Raw genomic sequence first — 19533 nt, forward strand, 5'->3', positions numbered from 1 at the left:
CTAATATCCCTGACCGTAATATCCGTGGCCCTAATATCCCTGGCCCTAATATCTCTGGCCCTAATATCCCTGGCCCTAATATCCCTGGCCCTAATATCCGTGGCCCTAATATCCCTGGCCCAAATATCCCTGGCCCTAATATCCCTGGCCCTAATATCCCTGACCTTAATATCCCTGGCCCTAATATCCCTGGCCCTAATATCCCTTGCCCTAATATCCCTGGCGCCTAATATCCCTGGCCATAATATCCCTGGCACTAATATCCCTGTCCCTAATAATGCTGGCCCTAATCTCCCTGGCCCTAATATCCCTGGCCCTAATATCCCTGGCCCTAATATCCCTGGCCCTAATATCCCTGGCCCTAATATCCCTGGCCCTAATATCCCTGGCCCTAATATTCCTGGCCCTGATATCCCTTGCCCTAAAATCCCTGGCCCTAATATCACTGGGCCTAATATCCCTGGCCCTAATATCCCTGGCCCTAATATCCCTGGCCCTAATATCCCTGGCCCTAATATCCCTGGCCCTAATATCCCTGGCCCTAATATCCCTGGCCCTAATATCCCTGGCCCTAATATCCCTGGCCCTAATATCCCTGGCCCTAATATCCCTGGCCCTAATATCCCTGGACCTAATATCCATGGCCCTAATATCCCTGACCCTAATATCCCTGGCCCTAATATCCCTGGCCCTAATATCCCTCGCCCTAATATCTCTGGCCGTAATATCCGTGGACCTAATATCCCTGGCCCTAATATCCCTGGCCCTAATATCCCTGGCCCTAATATCCCTGGCCCTAATATCCCTGGCCCTAATATGGCTGGCCCTAATATCCCTGGCCCTAATATCCCTGGCCCTAATATCACTGGCCATAATATCCCTGGCCCTAATATCCCTGGCCCTAATATCCCTGGCATTAATATCCCTGGCCCTAATATCCCTGGCCCTAATATCCCTGGCCCTAATATCCCTGGCCCTAATATCCCTGGCCATAATATGCCTTTCCCTAATATCTCTAGCCATTATATCCCTGGCCCTAATATCCCTGACCGTAATATCCGTGGCCCTAATATCCCTGGCCCTAATATCTCTGGCCCTAATATCCCTGGCCCTAATATCCCTGGCCCTAATATCCGTGGCCCTAATATCCCTGGCCCAAATATCCCTGGCCCTAATATCCCTGGCCCTAATATCCCTGACCTTAATATCCCTGGCCCTAATATCCCTGGCCCTAATATCCCTTGCCCTAATATCCCTGGCGCCTAATATCCCTGGCCATAATATCCCTGGCACTAATATCCCTGTCCCTAATAATGCTGGCCCTAATCTCCCTGGCCCTAATATCCCTGGCCCTAATATCCCTGGCCCTAATATCCCTGGCCCTAATATCCCTGGCCCTAATATCCCTGGCCTTAATATCCCTGGCCCTAATATTCCTGGCCCTGATATCCCTGGTCCTAATATCCCTGGCCCTAATATCCCTGGCCCTAATATCCCTGGACCTAATATCCCTGGCCCTAATATCCCTGGCCCTAATATCCCTGGCCCTAATATCCCTTGCCCTAAAATCCCTGGCCCTAATATCCCTGGCCCTAATATCCCTGGCCCTAATATCCCTGGCCCTAATATCCCTGGCCCTAATATCCCTGGCCCTAATATCCCTGGCCCTAATATCCCTGGCCCTAATATCCCTGGCCCTAATATCCCTGGCCCTAATATTCCTGGCCCTGATATCCCTGGTCCTAATATCCCTGGCCCTAATATCCCTGGCCCTAATATCCCTGGACCTAATATCCCTGGCCCTAATATCCCTGGCCCTAATATCCCTGGCCCTAATTTCCCTTGCCCTAAAATCCCTGGCCCTAATATCCCTGGCCCTAATATCCCTGGCCCTAATATCCCTGGCCCTAATATCCCTGGCCCTAATATCCCTGGCCCTAATATCCCTGGCCCTAATATCCCTGGCCCAAATATCCCTGGCCCTAATATCCATGGCCCTAATATCCCTGACCCTAATATCCCTGGCCCTAATATCCCTGGCCCTAATATCCCTGGCCCTAATATCCCTGGCCCTAATATCCCTGGCCCTAATATTCCTGGCCCTGATATCCCTGGTCCTAATATCCCTGGCCCTAATATCCCTGGCCCTAATATCCCTGGCCCTAATATCCCTGGACCTAATATCCCTGGCCCTAATATCCCTGGCCCTAATATCCCTGGCCCTAATATCGCTGGCCCTAATATCCCTGGCCCTAATATCCCTGGCCCTAATATCCCTGGCCCTAATATCCCTGACCCTAATATCCCTGGCCCTAATATTCCTGGCCCTGATATCCCTGGTCCTAATATCCCTGGCCCTAATATCCCTGGCCCTAATATCCCTGGACCTAATATCCCTGGCCCTAATATCCCTGGCCCTAATATCCCTGGCCCTAATATCCCTTGCCCTAAAATCCCTGGCCCTAATATCCCTGGCCCTAATATCCCTGGCCCTAATATCCCTGGCCCTAATATCCCTGGCCCTAATATCCCTGGCCCTAATATCCCTGGCCCTAATATCCCTGGCCCTAATATCCCTGGCCCAAATATCCCTGGCCCTAATATCCATGGCCCTAATATCCCTGACCCTAATGTCCCTGGCCCTAATATCCCTGGCCCTAATATCCCTCGCCCTAATATCTCTGGCCGTAATATCCGTGGACCTAATATCCCTGGCCCTAATATCCCTGGCCCTAATATCCCTGGCCCTAATATCCCTGGCCCTAATATCCCTGGACCTAATATCCCTGGCCCTAATATCCCTGGCCCTAATATCCCTGGCCCTAATATCCCTGGCCCTAATATCCCTGGCCCTAATATCCCTGGCCCAAATATCCCTGGCCCTAATATCCATGGCCCTAATATCCCTGACCCTAATATCCCTGGCCCTAATATCCCTGGCCCTAATATCCCTCGCCCTAATATCTCTGGCCGTAATATCCGTGGACCTAATATCCCTGGCCCTAATATCCCTGGCCCTAATATCCCTGGCCCTAATATCCCTGGCCCTAATATCCCTGGACCTAATATCCCTGGCCCTAATATCCCTGGCCCTAATATCCCTGGCCCTAATATCCCTGGCCCTAATATCACTGGCCATAATATCCCTGGCCCTAATATCCCTGGCCCTAATATCCCCGGCATTAATATCCCTGGCCCTAATATCCCTGGCCCTAATATCCCTGGCCCTAATATCCCTGGCCCTAATATCCCTGGCCCTAATATCCCTGGCCCTAATATCCCTGGCCCTAATATTCCTGGCCCTGATATCCCTGGTCCTAATATCCCTGGCCCTAATATCCCTGGCCCTAATATCCCTGGACCTAATATCCCTGGCCCTAATATCCCTGGCCCTAATATCCCTGGCCCTAATATCCCTTGCCCTAATATCCCTGGCCCTAATATCCCTGGCCCTAATATCCCTGGCCCTAATATCCCTGGCCCTAATATCCCTGGCCCTAATATCCCTGGCCCTAATATCCCTGGCCCTAATATCCCTGGCCCTAATATCCCTGGCCCTAATATTCCTGGCCCTGATATCCCTGGTCCTAATATCCCTGGCCCTAATATCCCTGGCCCTAATATCCCTGGACCTAATATCCCTGGCCCTAATATCCCTGGCCCTAATATCCCTGGCCCTAATATCCCTTGCCCTAAAATCCCTGGCCCTAATATCCCTGGCCCTAATATCCCTGGCCCTAATATCCCTGGCCCTAATATCCCTGGCCCTAATATCCCTGGCCCTAATATCCCTGGCCCTAATATCCCTGGCCCTAATATCCCTGGCCCTAATATCCCTGGCCCTAATAACCCTGGCCCTAATATCCCTGGCCCTAATATCCCTGGCCCTAATATCCCTGGCCCTAATATCCCTGGCCCTAATATCCGTGGACCTAACATCCCTGGCCCTAATATCCCTGGCCCTAATATCCCAGTCCCTAATATCCCTTGCCCTAAAATCCCTGGCCCTAATATCACTGGGCCTAATATCCCTGGCCCTAATATCCCTGGCCCTAATATCCCTGGCCCTAATATCCCTGGCCCTAATATCCCTGGCCCTAATATCCCTGGCCCTAATATCCCTGGCCCTAATATCCCTGGCCCTAATATCCCTGGCCCTAATATCCCTGGCCCTAATATCCCTGGCCCTAATATCCCTGGACCTAATATCCATGGCCCTAATATCCCTGACCCTAATATCCCTGGCCCTAATATCCCTGGCCCTAATATCCCTCACCCTAATATCTCTGGCCGTAATATCCGTGGACCTAATATCCCTGGCCCTAATATCCCTGGCCCTAATATCCCTGGCCCTAATATCCCTGGCCCTAATATCCCTGGCCCTAATATGGCTGGCCCTAATATCCCTGGCCCTAATATCCCTGGCCCTAATATCACTGGCCATAATATCCCTGGCCCTAATATCCCTGGCCCTAATATCCCTGGCATTAATATCACTGGCCCTAATATCCCTGGCCCTAATATCCCTGGCCCTAATATCCCTGGCCCTAATATCCCTGGCCATAATATGCCTTTCCCTAATATCTCTAGCCATTATATCCCTGGCCCTAATATCCCTGACCGTAATATCCGTGGCCCTAATATCCCTGGCCCTAATATCTCTGGCCCTAATATCCCTGGCCCTAATATCCCTGGCCCTAATATCCGTGGCCCTAATATCCCTGGCCCAAATATCCCTGGCCCTAATATCCCTGGCCCTAATATCCCTGACCTTAATATCCCTGGCCCTAATATCCCTGGCCCTAATATCCCTTGCCCTAATATCCCTGGCGCCTAATATCCCTGGCCATAATATCCCTGGCACTAATATCCCTGTCCCTAATAATGCTGGCCCTAATCTCCCTGGCCCTAATATCCCTGGCCCTAATATCCCTGGCCCTAATATCCCTGGCCCTAATATCCCTGGCCCTAATATCCCTGGCCCTAATATTCCTGGCGCTGATATCCCTGGTCCTAATATCCCTGGCCCTAATATCCCTGGCCCTAATATCCCTGGCCCTAATATCCCTGGCCCTAATATCCCTGGCCCTAATATCCCTGGCCCTAATATCCCTGGCCCTAATATCCCTGGCCCTAATATCCCTGGCCCTAATATTCCTGGCCCTGATATCCCTGGTCCTAATATCCCTGGCCCTAATATCCCTGGCCCTAATATCCCTGGACCTAATATCCCTGGCCCTAATATCCCTGGCCCTAATATCCCTGGCCCTAATATCCCTTGTCCTAAAATCCCTGGCCCTAATATCCCTGGCCCTAATATCCCTGGCCCTAATATCCCTGGCCCTAATATCCCTGGCCCTAATATCCCTGGCCCTAATATCCCTGGCCCTAATATCCCTGGCCCTAATATCCCTGGCCCTAATATCCCTGGCCCTAATAACCCTGGCCCTAATATCCCTGGCCCTAATATCCCTGGCCCTAATATCCCTGGCCCTAATATCCCTGGCCCTAATATCCGTGGACCTAACATCCCTGGCCCTAATATCCCTGGCCCTAATATCCCAGTCCCTAATATCCCTTGCCCTAAAATCCCTGGACCTAATATCACTGGGCCTAATATCCCTGGCCCTAATATCCCTGGCCCTAATATCCCTGGCCCTAATATCCCTGGCCCTAATATCCCTGGCCCTAATATCCCTGGCCCTAATATCCCTGGCCCTAATATCCCTGGCCCTAATATCCCTGGCCCTAATATCCCTGGCCCTAATATCCCTGGCCCTAATATCCCTGGACCTAATATCCATGGCCCTAATATCCCTGACCCTAATATCCCTGGCCCTAATATCCCTGGCCCTAATATCCCTCGCCCTAATATCTCTGGCCGTAATATCCGTGGACCTAATATCCCTGGCCCTAATATCCCTGGCCCTAATATCCCTGGCCCTAATATCCCTGGCCCTAATATCCCTGGCCCTAAAATGGCTGGCCCTAATATCCCTGGCCCTAATATCCCTGGCCCTAATATCACTGGCCATAATATCCCTGGCCCTAATATCCCTGGCCCTAATATCCCTGGCATTAATATCACTGGCCCTAATATCCCTGGCCCTAATATCCCTGGCCCTAATATCCCTGGCCCTAATATCCCTGGCCATAATATGCCTTTCCCTAATATCTCTAGCCATTATATCCCTGGCCCTAATATCCCTGACCGTAATATCCGTGGCCCTAATATCCCTGGCCCTAATATCTCTGGCCCTAATATCCCTGGCCCTAATATCCCTGGCCCTAATATCCGTGGCCCTAATATCCCTGGCCCAAATATCCCTGGCCCTAATATCCCTGGCCCTAATATCCCTGACCTTAATATCCCTGGCCCTAATATCCCTGGCCCTAATATCCCTTGCCCTAATATCCCTGGCGCCTAATATCCCTGGCCATAATATCCCTGGCACTAATATCCCTGTCCCTAATAATGCTGGCCCTAATCTCCCTGGCCCTAATATCCCTGGCCCTAATATCCCTGGCCCTATTATCCCTGGCCCTAATATCCCTGGCCCTAATATCCCTGGCCCTAATATTCCTGGCGCTGATATCCCTGGTCCTAATATCCCTGGCCCTAATATCCCTGGCCCTAATATCCCTGGACCTAATATCCCTGGCCCTAATATCCCTGGCCCTAATATCCCTGGCCCTAATATCCCTTGCCCTAAAATCCCTGGCCCTAATATCCCTGGCCCTAATATCCCTGGCCCTAATATCCCTGGCCCTAATATCCCTGGCCCTAATATCCCTGGCCCTAATATCCCTGGCCCTAATATCCCTGGCCCTAATATCCCTGGCCCTAATATCCCTGGCCCTAATATTCCTGGCCCTGATATCCCTGGTCCTAATATCTCTGGCCCTAATATCCCTGGCCCTAATATCCCTGGACCTAATATCCCTGGCCCTAATATCCCTGGCCCTAATATCCCTGGCCCTAATATCCCTTGCCCTAAAATCCCTGGCCCTAATATCCCTGGCCCTAATATCCCTGGCCCTAATATCCCTGGCCCTAATATCCCTGGCCCTAATATCCCTGGCCCTAATATCCCTGGCCCTAATATCCCTGGCCCAAATATCCCTGGCCCTAATATCCATGGCCCTAATATCCCTGACCCTAATATCCCTGGCCCTAATATCCCTGGCCTTAATATCCCTGGCCCTAATATCCCTGGCCCTAATATCCCTGGCCCTAATATTCCTGGCCCTGATATCCCTGGTCCTAATATCCCTGGCCCTAATATCCCTGGCCCTAATATCCCTGGCCCTAATATCCCTGGACCTAATATCCCTGGCCCTAATATCCCTGGCCCTAATATCCCTGGCCCTAATATCGCTGGCCCTAATATCCCTGGCCCTAATATCCCTGGCCCTAATATCCCTGGCCCTAATATCCCTGGCCCTAATATCCCTGGCCCTAATATTCCTGGCCCTGATATCCCTGGTCCTAATATCCCTGGCCCTAATATCCCTGGCCCTAATATCCCTGGACCTAATATCCCTGGCCCTAATATCCCTGGCCCTAATATCCCTGGCCCTAATATCCCTTGCCCTAAAATCCCTGGCCCTAATATTCCTGGCCCTAATATCCCTGGCCCTAATATCCCTGGCCCTAATATCCCTGGCCCTAATATCCCTGGCCCTAATATCCCTGGCCCTAATATCCCTGGCCCTAATATCCCTGGCCCAAATATCCCTGGCCCTAATATCCATGGCCCTAATATCCCTGACCCTAATATCCCTGGCCGTAATATCCCTGGCCCTAATATCCCTCGCCCTAATATCTCTGGCCGTAATATCCGTGGACCTAATATCCCTGGCCCTAATATCCCTGGCCCTAATATCCCTGGCCCTAATATCCCTGGCCATAATATCCCTGGACCTAATATCCCTGGCCCTAATATCCCTGGCCCTAATATCCCTGGCCCTAATATCCCTGGCCCTAATATCACTGGCCATAATATCCCTGGCCCTAATATCCCTGGCCCTAATATCCCCGGCATTAATATCCCTGGCCCTAATATCCCTGGCCCTAATATCCCTGGCCCTAATATCCCTGGCCATAATATGCCTTTCCCTAATATCTCTAGCCATTATATCCCTGGCCCTAATATCCCTGACCGTAATATCCGTGGCCCTAATATCCCTGGCCCTAATATCTCTGGCCCTAATATCCCTGGCCCTAATATCCCTGGCCCTAATATCCGTGGCCCTAATATCCCTGGCCCAAATATCCCTGGCCCTAATATCCCTGGCCCTAATATCCCTGACCTTAATATCCCTGGCCCTAATATCCCTGGCCCTAATATCCCTTGCCCTAATATCCCTGGCGCCTAATATCCCTGGCCATAATATCCCTGGCACTAATATCCCTGTCCCTAATAATGCTGGCCCTAATCTCCCTGGCCCTAATATCCCTGGCCCTAATATCCCTGGCCCTAATATCCCTGGCCCTAATATCCCTGGCCCTAATATCCCTGGCCCTAATATCCCTGGCCCTAATATTCCTGGCCCTGATATCCCTGGTCCTAATATCCCTGGCCCTAATATCCCTGGCCCTAATATCCCTGGACCTAATATCCCTGGCCCTAATATCCCTGGCCCTAATATCCCTGGCCCTAATATCCCTTGCCCTAAAATCCCTGGCCCTAATATCCCTGGCCCTAATATCCCTGGCCCTAATATCCCTGGCCCTAATATCCCTGGCCCTAATATCCCTGGCCCTAATATCCCTGGCCCTAATATCCCTGGCCCTAATATCCCTGGCCCTAATATCCCTGGCCCTAATATTCCTGGCCCTGATATCCCTGGTCCTAATATCCCTGGCCCTAATATCCCTGGCCCTAATATCCCTGGACCTAATATCCCTGGCCCTAATATCCCTGGCCCTAATATCCCTGGCCCTAATATCCCTTGCCCTAAAATCCCTGGCCCTAATATCCCTGGCCCTAATATCCCTGGCCCTAATATCCCTGGCCCTAATATCCCTGGCCCTAATATCCCTGGCCCTAATATCCCTGGCCCTAATATCCCTGGCCCTAATATCCCTGGCCCTAATAACCCTGGCCCTAATATCCCTGGCCCTAATATCCCTGGCCCTAATATCCCTGGCACTAATATCCCTGGCCCTAATATCCATGGACCTAACATCCCTGGCCCTAATATCCCTGGCCCTAATATCCCTGTCCCTAATATCCCTTGCCCTAAAATCCCTGGCCCTAATATCACTGGGCCTAATATCCCTGGCCCTAATATCCCTGGCCCTAATATCCCTGGCCCTAATATCCCTGGCCCTAATATCCCTGGCCCTAATATCCCTCGCCCTAATATCCCTGGCCCTAATATCCCTGGCCCTAATATCCCTGGCCCTAATATCCCTGGCCCTAATATCCCTGGCCCTAATATCCCTGGACCTAATATCCATGGCCCTAATATCCCTGACCCTAATATCCCTGGCCCTAATATCCCTGGCCCTAATATCCCTCGCCCTAATATCTCTGGCCGTAATATCCGTGGACCTAATATCCCTGGCCCTAATATCCCTGGCCCTAATATCCCTGGCCCTAATATCCCTGGCCCTAATATCCCTGGCCCTAATATCCCTGGCCCTAATATCCCTGGCCCTAATATCCCTGGCCCTAATATCCCTGGCCCTAATATCACTGGCCATAATATCCCTGGCCCTAATATCCCTGGCCCTAATATCCCTGGCATTAATATCCCTGGCCCTAATATCCCTGGCCCTAATATCCCTGGCCCTAATATCCCTGGCCCTAATATCCCTGGCCATAATATGCCTTTCCCTAATATCTCTAGCCATTATATCCCTGGCCCTAATATCCCTGACCGTAATATCCGTGGCCCTAATATCCCTGGCCCTAATATCTCTGGCCCTAATATCCCTGGCCCTAATATCCCTGGCCCTAATATCCGTGGCCCTAATATCCCTGGCCCAAATATCCCTGGCCCTAATATCCCTGGCCCTAATATCCCTGACCTTAATATCCCTGGCCCTAATATCCCTGGCCCTAATATCCCTTGCCCTAATATCCCTGGCGCCTAATATCCCTGGCCATAATATCCCTGGCACTAATATCCCTGTCCCTAATAATGCTGGCCCTAATCTCCCTGGCCCTAATATCCCTGGCCCTAATATCCCTGGCCCTAATATCCCTGGCCCTAATATCCCTGGCCCTAATATCCCTGGCCCTAATATCCCTGGCCCTAATATTCCTGGAACTGATATCCCTGGTCCTAATATCCCTGGCCCTAATATCCCTGGCCCTAATATCCCTGGCCCTAATATCCCTGGCCCTAATATCCCTGGCCATAATATGCCTTTCCCTAATATCTCTAGCCATTATATCCCTGGCCCTAATATCCCTGACCGTAATATCCGTGGCCCTAATATCCCTGGCCCTAATATCTCTGGCCCTAATATCCCTGGCCCTAATATCCCTGGCCCTAATATCCGTGGCCCTAATATCCCTGGCCCAAATATCCCTGGCCCTAATATCCCTGGCCCTAATATCCCTGACCTTAATATCCCTGGCCCTAATATCCCTGGCCCTAATATCCCTTGCCCTAATATCCCTGGCGCCTAATATCCCTGGCCATAATATCCCTGGCACTAATATCCCTGTCCCTAATAATGCTGGCCCTAATCTCCCTGGCCCTAATATCCCTGGCCCTAATATCCCTGGCCCTAATATCCCTGGCCCTAATATCCCTGGCCCTAATATCCCTGGCCCTAATATCCCTGGCCCTAATATTCCTGGCCCTGATATCCCTGGTCCTAATATCCCTGGCCCTAATATCCCTGGCCCTAATATCCCTGGACCTAATATCCCTGGCCCTAATATCCCTGGCCCTAATATCCCTGGCCCTAATATCCCTTGCCCTAAAATCCCTGGCCCTAATATCCCTGGCCCTAATATCCCTGGCCCTAATATCCCTGGCCCTAATATCCCTGGCCCTAATATCCCTGGCCCTAATATCCCTGGCCCTAATATCCCTGGCCCTAATATCCCTGGCCCTAATATCCCTGGCCCTAATATTCCTGGCCCTGATATCCCTGGTCCTAATATCCCTGGCCCTAATATCCCTGGCCCTAATATCCCTGGACCTAATATCCGTGGCCCTAATATCCCTGGCCCTAATATCCCTGGCCCTAATATCCCTTGCCCTAAAATCCCTGGCCCTAATATCCCTGGCCCTAATATCCCTGGCCCTAATATCCCTGGCCCTAATATCCCTGGCCCTAATATCCCTGGCCCTAATATCCCTGGCCCTAATATCCCTGGCCCAAATATCCCTGGCCCTAATATCCATGGCCCTAATATCCCTGACCCTAATATCCCTGGCCCTAATATCCCTGGCCCTAATATCCCTGGCCCTAATATCCCTGGCCCTAATATCCCTGGCCCTAATATCCCTAGCCCTAATATCCCTGGCCCTAATATCCCTGGCCCTAATATCCCTGGCCCTAATATCCCTGGCCCTAATATCCGTGGACCTAACATCCCTGGCCCTAATATCCCTGGCCCTAATATCCCTGGCCCTAATATCCCTTGCCCTAAAATCCCTGGCCCTAATATCACTGGGCCTAATATCCCTGGCCCTAATATCCCTGGCCCTAATATCCCTGGCCCTAATATCCCTGGCCCTAATATCCCTGGCCCTAATATCCCTGGCCCTAATATCCCTGGCCCTAATATCCCTGGCCCTAATATCCCTGGCCCTAATATCCCTGGCCCTAATATCCCTGGCCCTAATATCCCTGGACCTAATATCCATGGCCCTAATATCCCTGACCCTAATATCCCTGGCCCTAATATCCCTGGCCCTAATATCCCTCGCCCTAATATCTCTGGCCGTAATATCCGTGGACCTAATATCCCTGGCCCTAATATCCCTGGCCCTAATATCCCTGGCCCTAATATCCCTGGCCCTAATATCCCTGGCCCTAATATCCCTGGCCCTAATATCCCTGGCCCTAATATCCCTGGCCCTAATATCCCTGGCCCTAATATCACTGGCCATAATATCCCTGGCCCTAATATCCCTGGCCCTAATATCCCTGGCATTAATATCCCTGGCCCTAATATCCCTGGCCCTAATATCCCTGGCCCTAATATCCCTGGCCCTAATATCCCTGGCCATAATATGCCTTTCCCTAATATCTCTAGCCATTATATCCCTGGCCCTAATATCCCTGACCGTAATATCCGTGGCCCTAATATCCCTGGCCCTAATATCTCTGGCCCTAATATCCCTGGCCCTAATATCCCTGGCCCTAATATCCGTGGCCCTAATATCCCTGGCCCAAATATCCCTGGCCCTAATATCCCTGGCCCTAATATCCCTGACCTTAATATCCCTGGCCCTAATATCCCTGGCCCTAATATCCCTTGCCCTAATATCCCTGGCGCCTAATATCCCTGGCCATAATATCCCTGGCACTAATATCCCTGTCCCTAATAATGCTGGCCCTAATATCCCTGGCCCTAATATCCCTGGCCCTAATATCCCTGGCCCTAATATCCCTGGCCCTAATATCCCAGGACCTAATATCCCTGGCCCTAATATTCCTGGCCCTGATATCCCTGGTCCTAATATCCCTGGCCCTAATATCCCTGGCCCTAATATCCCTGGACCTAATATCCCTGGCCCTAATATCCCTGGCCCTAATATCCCTGGCCCTAATATCCCTTGCCCTAAAATCCCTGGCCCTAATATCCCTGGCCCTAATATCCCTGGCCCTAATATCCCTGGCCCTAATATCCCTGGCCCTAATATCCCTGGCCCTAATATCCCTGGCCCTAATATCCCTGGCCCTAATATCCCTGGCCCTAATATCCCTGGCCCTAATATTCCTGGCCCTGATATCCCTGGTCCTAATATCCCTGGCCCTAATATCCCTGGCCCTTATATCCCTGGACCTAATATCCCTGGCCCTAATATCCCTGGCCCTAATATCCCTGGCCCTAATATCCCTTGCCCTAAAATCCCTGGCCCTAATATCCCTGGCCCTAATATCCCTGGCCCTAATATCCCTGGCCCTAATATCCTTGGCCCTAATATCCCTGGCCCTAATATCCCTGGCCCAAATATCCCTGGCCCTAATATCCATGGCCCTAATATCCCTGACCCTAATATCCCTGGCCCTAATATCCCTGGCCCTAATATCCCTCGCCCTAATATCTCTGGCCGTAATATCCGTGGACCTAATATCCCTGGCCCTAATATCCTTGGCCCTAATATCCCTGGCCCTAATATCCCTGGCCCTAATATCCCTGGACCTAATATCCCTGGCCCTAATATCCCTGGCCCTAATATCCCTGGCCCTAATATCCCTGGCCCTAATATCACTGGCCATAATATCCCTGGCCCTAATATCCCTGGCCCTAATATCCCTGGCATTAATATCCCTGGCCCTAATATCCCTGGCCCTAATATCCCTGGCCCTAATATCCCTGGCCCTAATATCCCTGGCCATAATATGCCTTTCCCTAATATCTCTAGCCATTATATCCCTGGCCCTAATATCCCTGACCGTAATATCCGTGGCCCTAATATCCCTGGCCCTAATATCTCTGGCCCTAATATCCCTGGCCCTAATATCCCTGGCCCTAATATCCGTGGCCCTAATATCCCTGGCCCAAATATCCCTGGCCCTAATATCCCTGGCCCTAATATCCCTGACCTTAATATCCCTGGCCCTAATATCCCTGGCCATAATATCCCTTGCCCTAATATCCCTGGCGCCTAATATCCCTGGCCATAATATCCCTGGCACTAATATCCCTGTCCCTAATAATGCTGGCCCTAATCTCCCTGGCCCTAATATCCCTGGCCCTAATATCCCTGGCCCTAATATCCCTGGCCCTAATATCCCTGGCCCTAATATCCCTGGCCCTAATATCCCTGGCCCTAATATTCCTGGCCCTGATATCCCTGGTCCTAATATCCCTGGCCCTAATATCCCTGGCCCTAATATCCCTGGACCTAATATCCCTGGCCCTAATATCCCTGGCCCTAATATCCCTTGCCCTAAAATCCCTGGCCCTAATATCCCTGGCCCTAATATCCCTGGCCCTAATATCCCTGGCCCTAATATCCCTGGCCCTAATATCCCTGGCCCTAATATCCCTGGCCCTAATATCCCTGGCCCTAATATCCCTGGCCCTAATATTCCTGGCCCTGATATCCCAGGTCCTAATATCCCTGGCCCTAATATCCCTGGCCCTAATATCCCTGGACCTAATATCCCTGGCCCTAATATCCCTGGCCCTAATATCCCTGGCCCTAATATCCCTTGCCCTAAAATCCCTGGCCCTAATATCCCTGGCCCTAATATCCCTGGCCCTAATATCCCTGGCCCTAATATCCCTGGCCCTAATATCCCTGGCCCTAATATCCCTGGCCCTAATATCCCTGGCCCTAATATCCCTGGCCCTAATATCCCTGGCCCTAATAACCCTGGCCCTAATATCCCTGGCCCTAATATCCCTGGCCCTAATATCCCTGGCCCTAATATCCCTGGCCCTAATATCCGTGGACCTAACATCCCTGGCCCTAATATCCCTGGCCCTAATATCCCTGGCCCTAATATCCCTTGCCCTAAAATCCCTGGCACTAATATCACTGGGCCTAATATCCCTGGCCCTAATATCCCTGGCCCTAATATCCCTGGCCCTAATATCCCTGGCCCTAATATCCCTGGCCCTAATATCCCTGGCCCTAATATCCCTGGCCCTAATATCCCTGGCCCTAATATCCCTGGCCCTAATATCCCTGGCCCTAATATCCCTGGACCTAATATCCATGGCCCTAATATCCCTGGCCCTAATATCCCTGGCCCTAATATCCCTGGCCCTAATATCCCTGGCCCTAATATCCCTGGCCCTAATATCCCTGGCCCTAATATCCCTGGCCCTAATATCCCTGGCCCTAATATTCCTGGCCCTGATATCCCAGGTCCTAATATCCCTGGCCCTAATATCCCTGGCCCTAATATCCCTGGACCTAATATCCCTGGCCCTAATATCCCTGGCCCTAATATCCCTGGCCCTAATATCCCTGGCCCTAATATCCCTGGCCCTAATATTCCTGGCCCTGATATCCCAGGTCCTAATATCCCTGGCCCTAATATCCCTGGCCCTAATATCCCTGGACCTAATATCCCTGGCCCTAATATCCCTGGCCCTAATATCCCTGGCCCTAATATCCCTTGCCCTAAAATCCCTGGCCCTAATATCCCTGGCCCTAATATCCCTGGCCCTAATATCCCTGGCCCTAATATCCCTGGCCCTAATATCCCTGGCCCTAATATCCCTGGCCCTAATATCCCTGGCCCTAATATCCCTGGCCCTAATATCCCTGGCCCTAATAACCCTGGCCCTAATATCCCTGGCCCTAATATCCCTGGCCCTAATATCCCTGGCCCTAATATCCCTGGCCCTAATATCCGTGGACCTAACATCCCTGGCCCTAATATCCCTGGCCCTAATATCCCTGGCCCTAATATCCCTTGCCCTAAAATCCCTGGCACTAATATCACTGGGCCTAATATCCCTGGCCCTAATATCCCTGGCCCTAATATCCCTGGCCCTAATATCCCTGGCCCTAATATCCCTGGCCCTAATATCCCTGGCCCTAATATCCCTGGCCCTAATATCCCTGGCCCTAATATCCCTGGCCCTAATATCCCTGGCCCTAATATCCCTGGACCTAATATCCATGGCCCTAATATCCCTGACCCTAATATCCCTGGCCCTAATATCCCTGGCCCTAATATCCCTCGCCCTAATATCTCTGGCCGTAATATCCGTGGACCTAATATCCCTGGACCAAATATCCCTGGCCCTAATATCCCTGGCCCTAATATCCCTGGCCCTAATATCCCTGGACCTAATATCCCTGGCCCTAATATCCCTGGCCCTAATATCCCTGGCCCTAATATCCCTGGCCCTAATATCACTGGCCATAATATCCCTGGCCCTAATATCCCTGGCCCTAATATCCCTGGCATTAATATCCCTGGCCCTAATATCCCTGACCCTAATATCCCTGGCCCTAATATCCCTGGCCCTAATATCCCTGGCCATAATATGCCTTTCCCTAATATCTCTAGCCATTATATCCCTGGCCCTAATATCCCTGACCGTAATATCCGTGGCCCTAATATCCCTGGCCCTAATATCTCTGGCCCTAATATCCCTGGCCCTAATATCCCTGGCCCTAATATCCGTGGCCCTAATATCCCTGGCCCAAATATCCCTGGCCCTAATATCCCAGGCCCTAATATCCCTGACCTTAATATCCCTGGCCCTAATATCCCTGGCCCTAATATCCCTTGCCCTAATATCCCTGGCGCCTAATATCCCTGGCCATAATATCCCTGGCACTAATATCCCTGTCCCTAATAATGCTGGCCCTAATCTCCCTGGCCCTAATATCCCTGGCCCTAATATCCCTGGCCCTAATATCCCTGGCCCTAATATCCCTGGCCCTAATATCCCAGGCCCTAATATTCCTGGCCCTAATATTCCTGGCCCTGATATCCCTGGTCCTAATATCCCTGGCCCTAATATCCCTGGCCCTAATATCCCTGGACCTAATATCCCTGGCCCTAATATCCCTGGCCCTAATATCCCTGGCCCTAATATCCCTTGCCCTAAAATCCCTGGCCCTAATATCCCTGGCCCTAATATCCCTGGCCCTAATATCCCTGGCCCTAATATCCCTGGTCCTAATATCCCTGGCCCTAATATCCCTGGCCCTAATATCCCTGGCCCTAATATCCCTGGCCCTAATATCCCTGGCCCTAATATCCCTGGCCCTAATATTCCTGGCCCTGATATCCCTGGTCCTAATATCCCTGGCCCTAATATCCCTGGCCCTAATATCCCTGGACCTAATATCCCTGGCCCTAATATCCCTGGCCCTAATATCGCTGGCCCTAATATCCCTTGCCCTAAAATCCCTGGCCCTAATATCCCTGGCCCTAATATCCCTGGCCCTAATATCCCTGGCCCTAATATCCCTGGCCCTAATATCCCTGGCCCTAATATCCCTGGCCCTAATATCCCTGGCCCTAATATCCCTGGCCCTAATATCCCTGGCCATAATAACCCTGGCCCTAATATCCCTGGCCCTAATATCCCTGGCCCTAATATCCCTGGCCCTAATATCCCTGGCCCTAATATCCGTGGACCTAACATCCCTGGCCCTAATATCCCTGGCCCTAATATCCCTGTCCCTAATATCCCTTGCCCTAAAATCCCTGGCCCTAATATCACTGGGCCTAATATCCCTGGCCCTAATATCCCTGGCCCTAATATCCCTGGCCCTAATATCCCTGGCCCTAATATCCCTGGCCCTAATATCCCTGGCCCTAATATCCCTGGCCCTAATATCCCTGGCCCTAATATCCCTGGCCCTAATATCCCTGGCCCTAATATCCCTGGACCTAATATCCCTGGCCCTAATATCCCTGGCCCTAATATCCCTGGCCCTAATATCCCTGGCCCTAATATCCCTGGTCCTAATATCCCTGGCCCTAATATCCCTGGCCCTAATATCCCTGGCCCTAATATCCCTGGCCCTAATATCCCTGGCCCTAATATCCCTGGCCCTAATATTCCTGGCCCTGATATCCCTGGTCCTAATATCCCTGTCCCTAATATCCCTGGCCCTAATATCCCTGGACCTAATATCCCTGGCCCTAATATCCCTGGCCCTAATATCGCTGGCCCTAATATCCCTTGCCCTAAAATCCCTGGCCCTAATATCCCTGGCCCTAATATCCCTGGCCCTAATATCCCTGGCCCTAATATCCCTGGCCCTAATATCCCTGGCCCTAATATCCCTGGCCCTAATATCCCTGGCCCTAATATCCCTGGCCCTAATATCCCTGGCCCTAATAACCCTGGCCCTAATATCCCTGGCCCTAATATCCCTGGCCCTAATATCCCTGGCCCTAATATCCCTGGCCCTAATATCCGTGGACCTAACATCCCTGGCCCTAATATCCCTGGCCCTAATATCCCTGTCCCTAATATCCCTTGCCCTAAAATCCCTGGCCCTAATATCACTGGGCCTAATATCCCTGGCCCTAATATCCCTGGCCCTAATATCCCTGGCCCTAATATCCCTGGCCCTAATATCCCTGGCCCTAATATCCCTGGCCCTAATATCCCTGGCCCTAATATCCCTGGCCCTAATATCCCTGGCCCTAATATCCCTGGCCCTAATATCCCTGGACCTAATATCCCTGGCCCTAATATCCCTGGCCCTAATATCCCTGGCCCTAATATCCCTGGCCCTAATATCCCTGGCCCTAATATTCCTGGAACTGATATCCCTGGTCCTAATATCCCTGGCCCTAATATCCCTGGCCCTAATATCCCTGGCCCTAATATCCCTGGCCCTAATATCCCTGGCCATAATATGCCTTTCCCTAATATCTCTAGCCATTATATCCCTGGCCCTAATATCCCTGACCGTAATATCCGTGGCCCTAATATCCCTGGCCCTAATATCTCTGGCCCTAATATCCCTGGCCCTAATATCCCTGGCCCTAATATCCCTGACCTTAATATCCCTGGCCCTAATATCCCTGGCCCTAATATCCCTTGCCCTAATATCCCTGGCGCCTAATATCCCTGGCCATAATATCCCTGGCACTAATATCCCTGTCCCTAATAATGCTGGCCCTAATCTCCCTGGCCCTAATATCCCTGGCCCTAATATCCCTGGCCCTAATATCCCTGGCCCTAATATCCCTGGCCCTAATATCCCTGGCCCTAATATCCCTGGCCCTAATATTCCTGGCCCTGATATCCCTGGTCCTAATATCCCTGGCCCTAATATCCCTGGCCCTAATATCCCTGGACCTAATATCCCTGGCCCTAATATCCCTGGCCCTAATATCCCTGGCCCTAATATCCCTTGCCCTAAAATCCCTGGCCCTAATATCCCTGGCCCTAATATCCCTGGCCCTAATATCCCTGGCCCTAATATCCCTGGCCCTAATATCCCTGGCCCTAATATCCCTGGCCCTAATATCCCTGGCCCTAATATCCCTGGCCCTAATATCCCTGGCCCTAATATTCCTGGCCCTGATATCCCTGGTCCTAATATCCCTGGCCCTAATATCCCTGGCCCTAATATCCCTGGACCTAATATCCGTGGCCCTAATATCCCTGGCCCTAATATCCCTGGCCCTAATATCCCTTGCCCTAAAATCCCTGGCCCTAATATCCCTGGCCCTAATATCCCTGGCCCTAATATCCCTGGCCCTAATATCCCTGGCCCTAATATCCCTGGCCCTAATATCCCTGGCCCTAATATCCCTGGCCCAAATATCCCTGGCCCTAATATCCATGGCCCTAATATCCCTGACCCTAATATCCCTGGCCCTAATATCCCTGGCCCTAATATCCCTGGCACTAATATCCCTGGCCCTAATATCCCTGGCCCTAATAT

The sequence above is a fragment of the Petromyzon marinus genome, unplaced genomic scaffold (genome assembly GCF_048934315.1).
Source record: "Petromyzon marinus isolate PM22_M1 ecotype Great Lakes invasive population unplaced genomic scaffold, UKy_Petmar_22M1.pri1.0 PM_G_Scaffold_46, whole genome shotgun sequence".
NCBI lineage: Eukaryota > Metazoa > Chordata > Hyperoartia > Petromyzontiformes > Petromyzontidae > Petromyzon > Petromyzon marinus.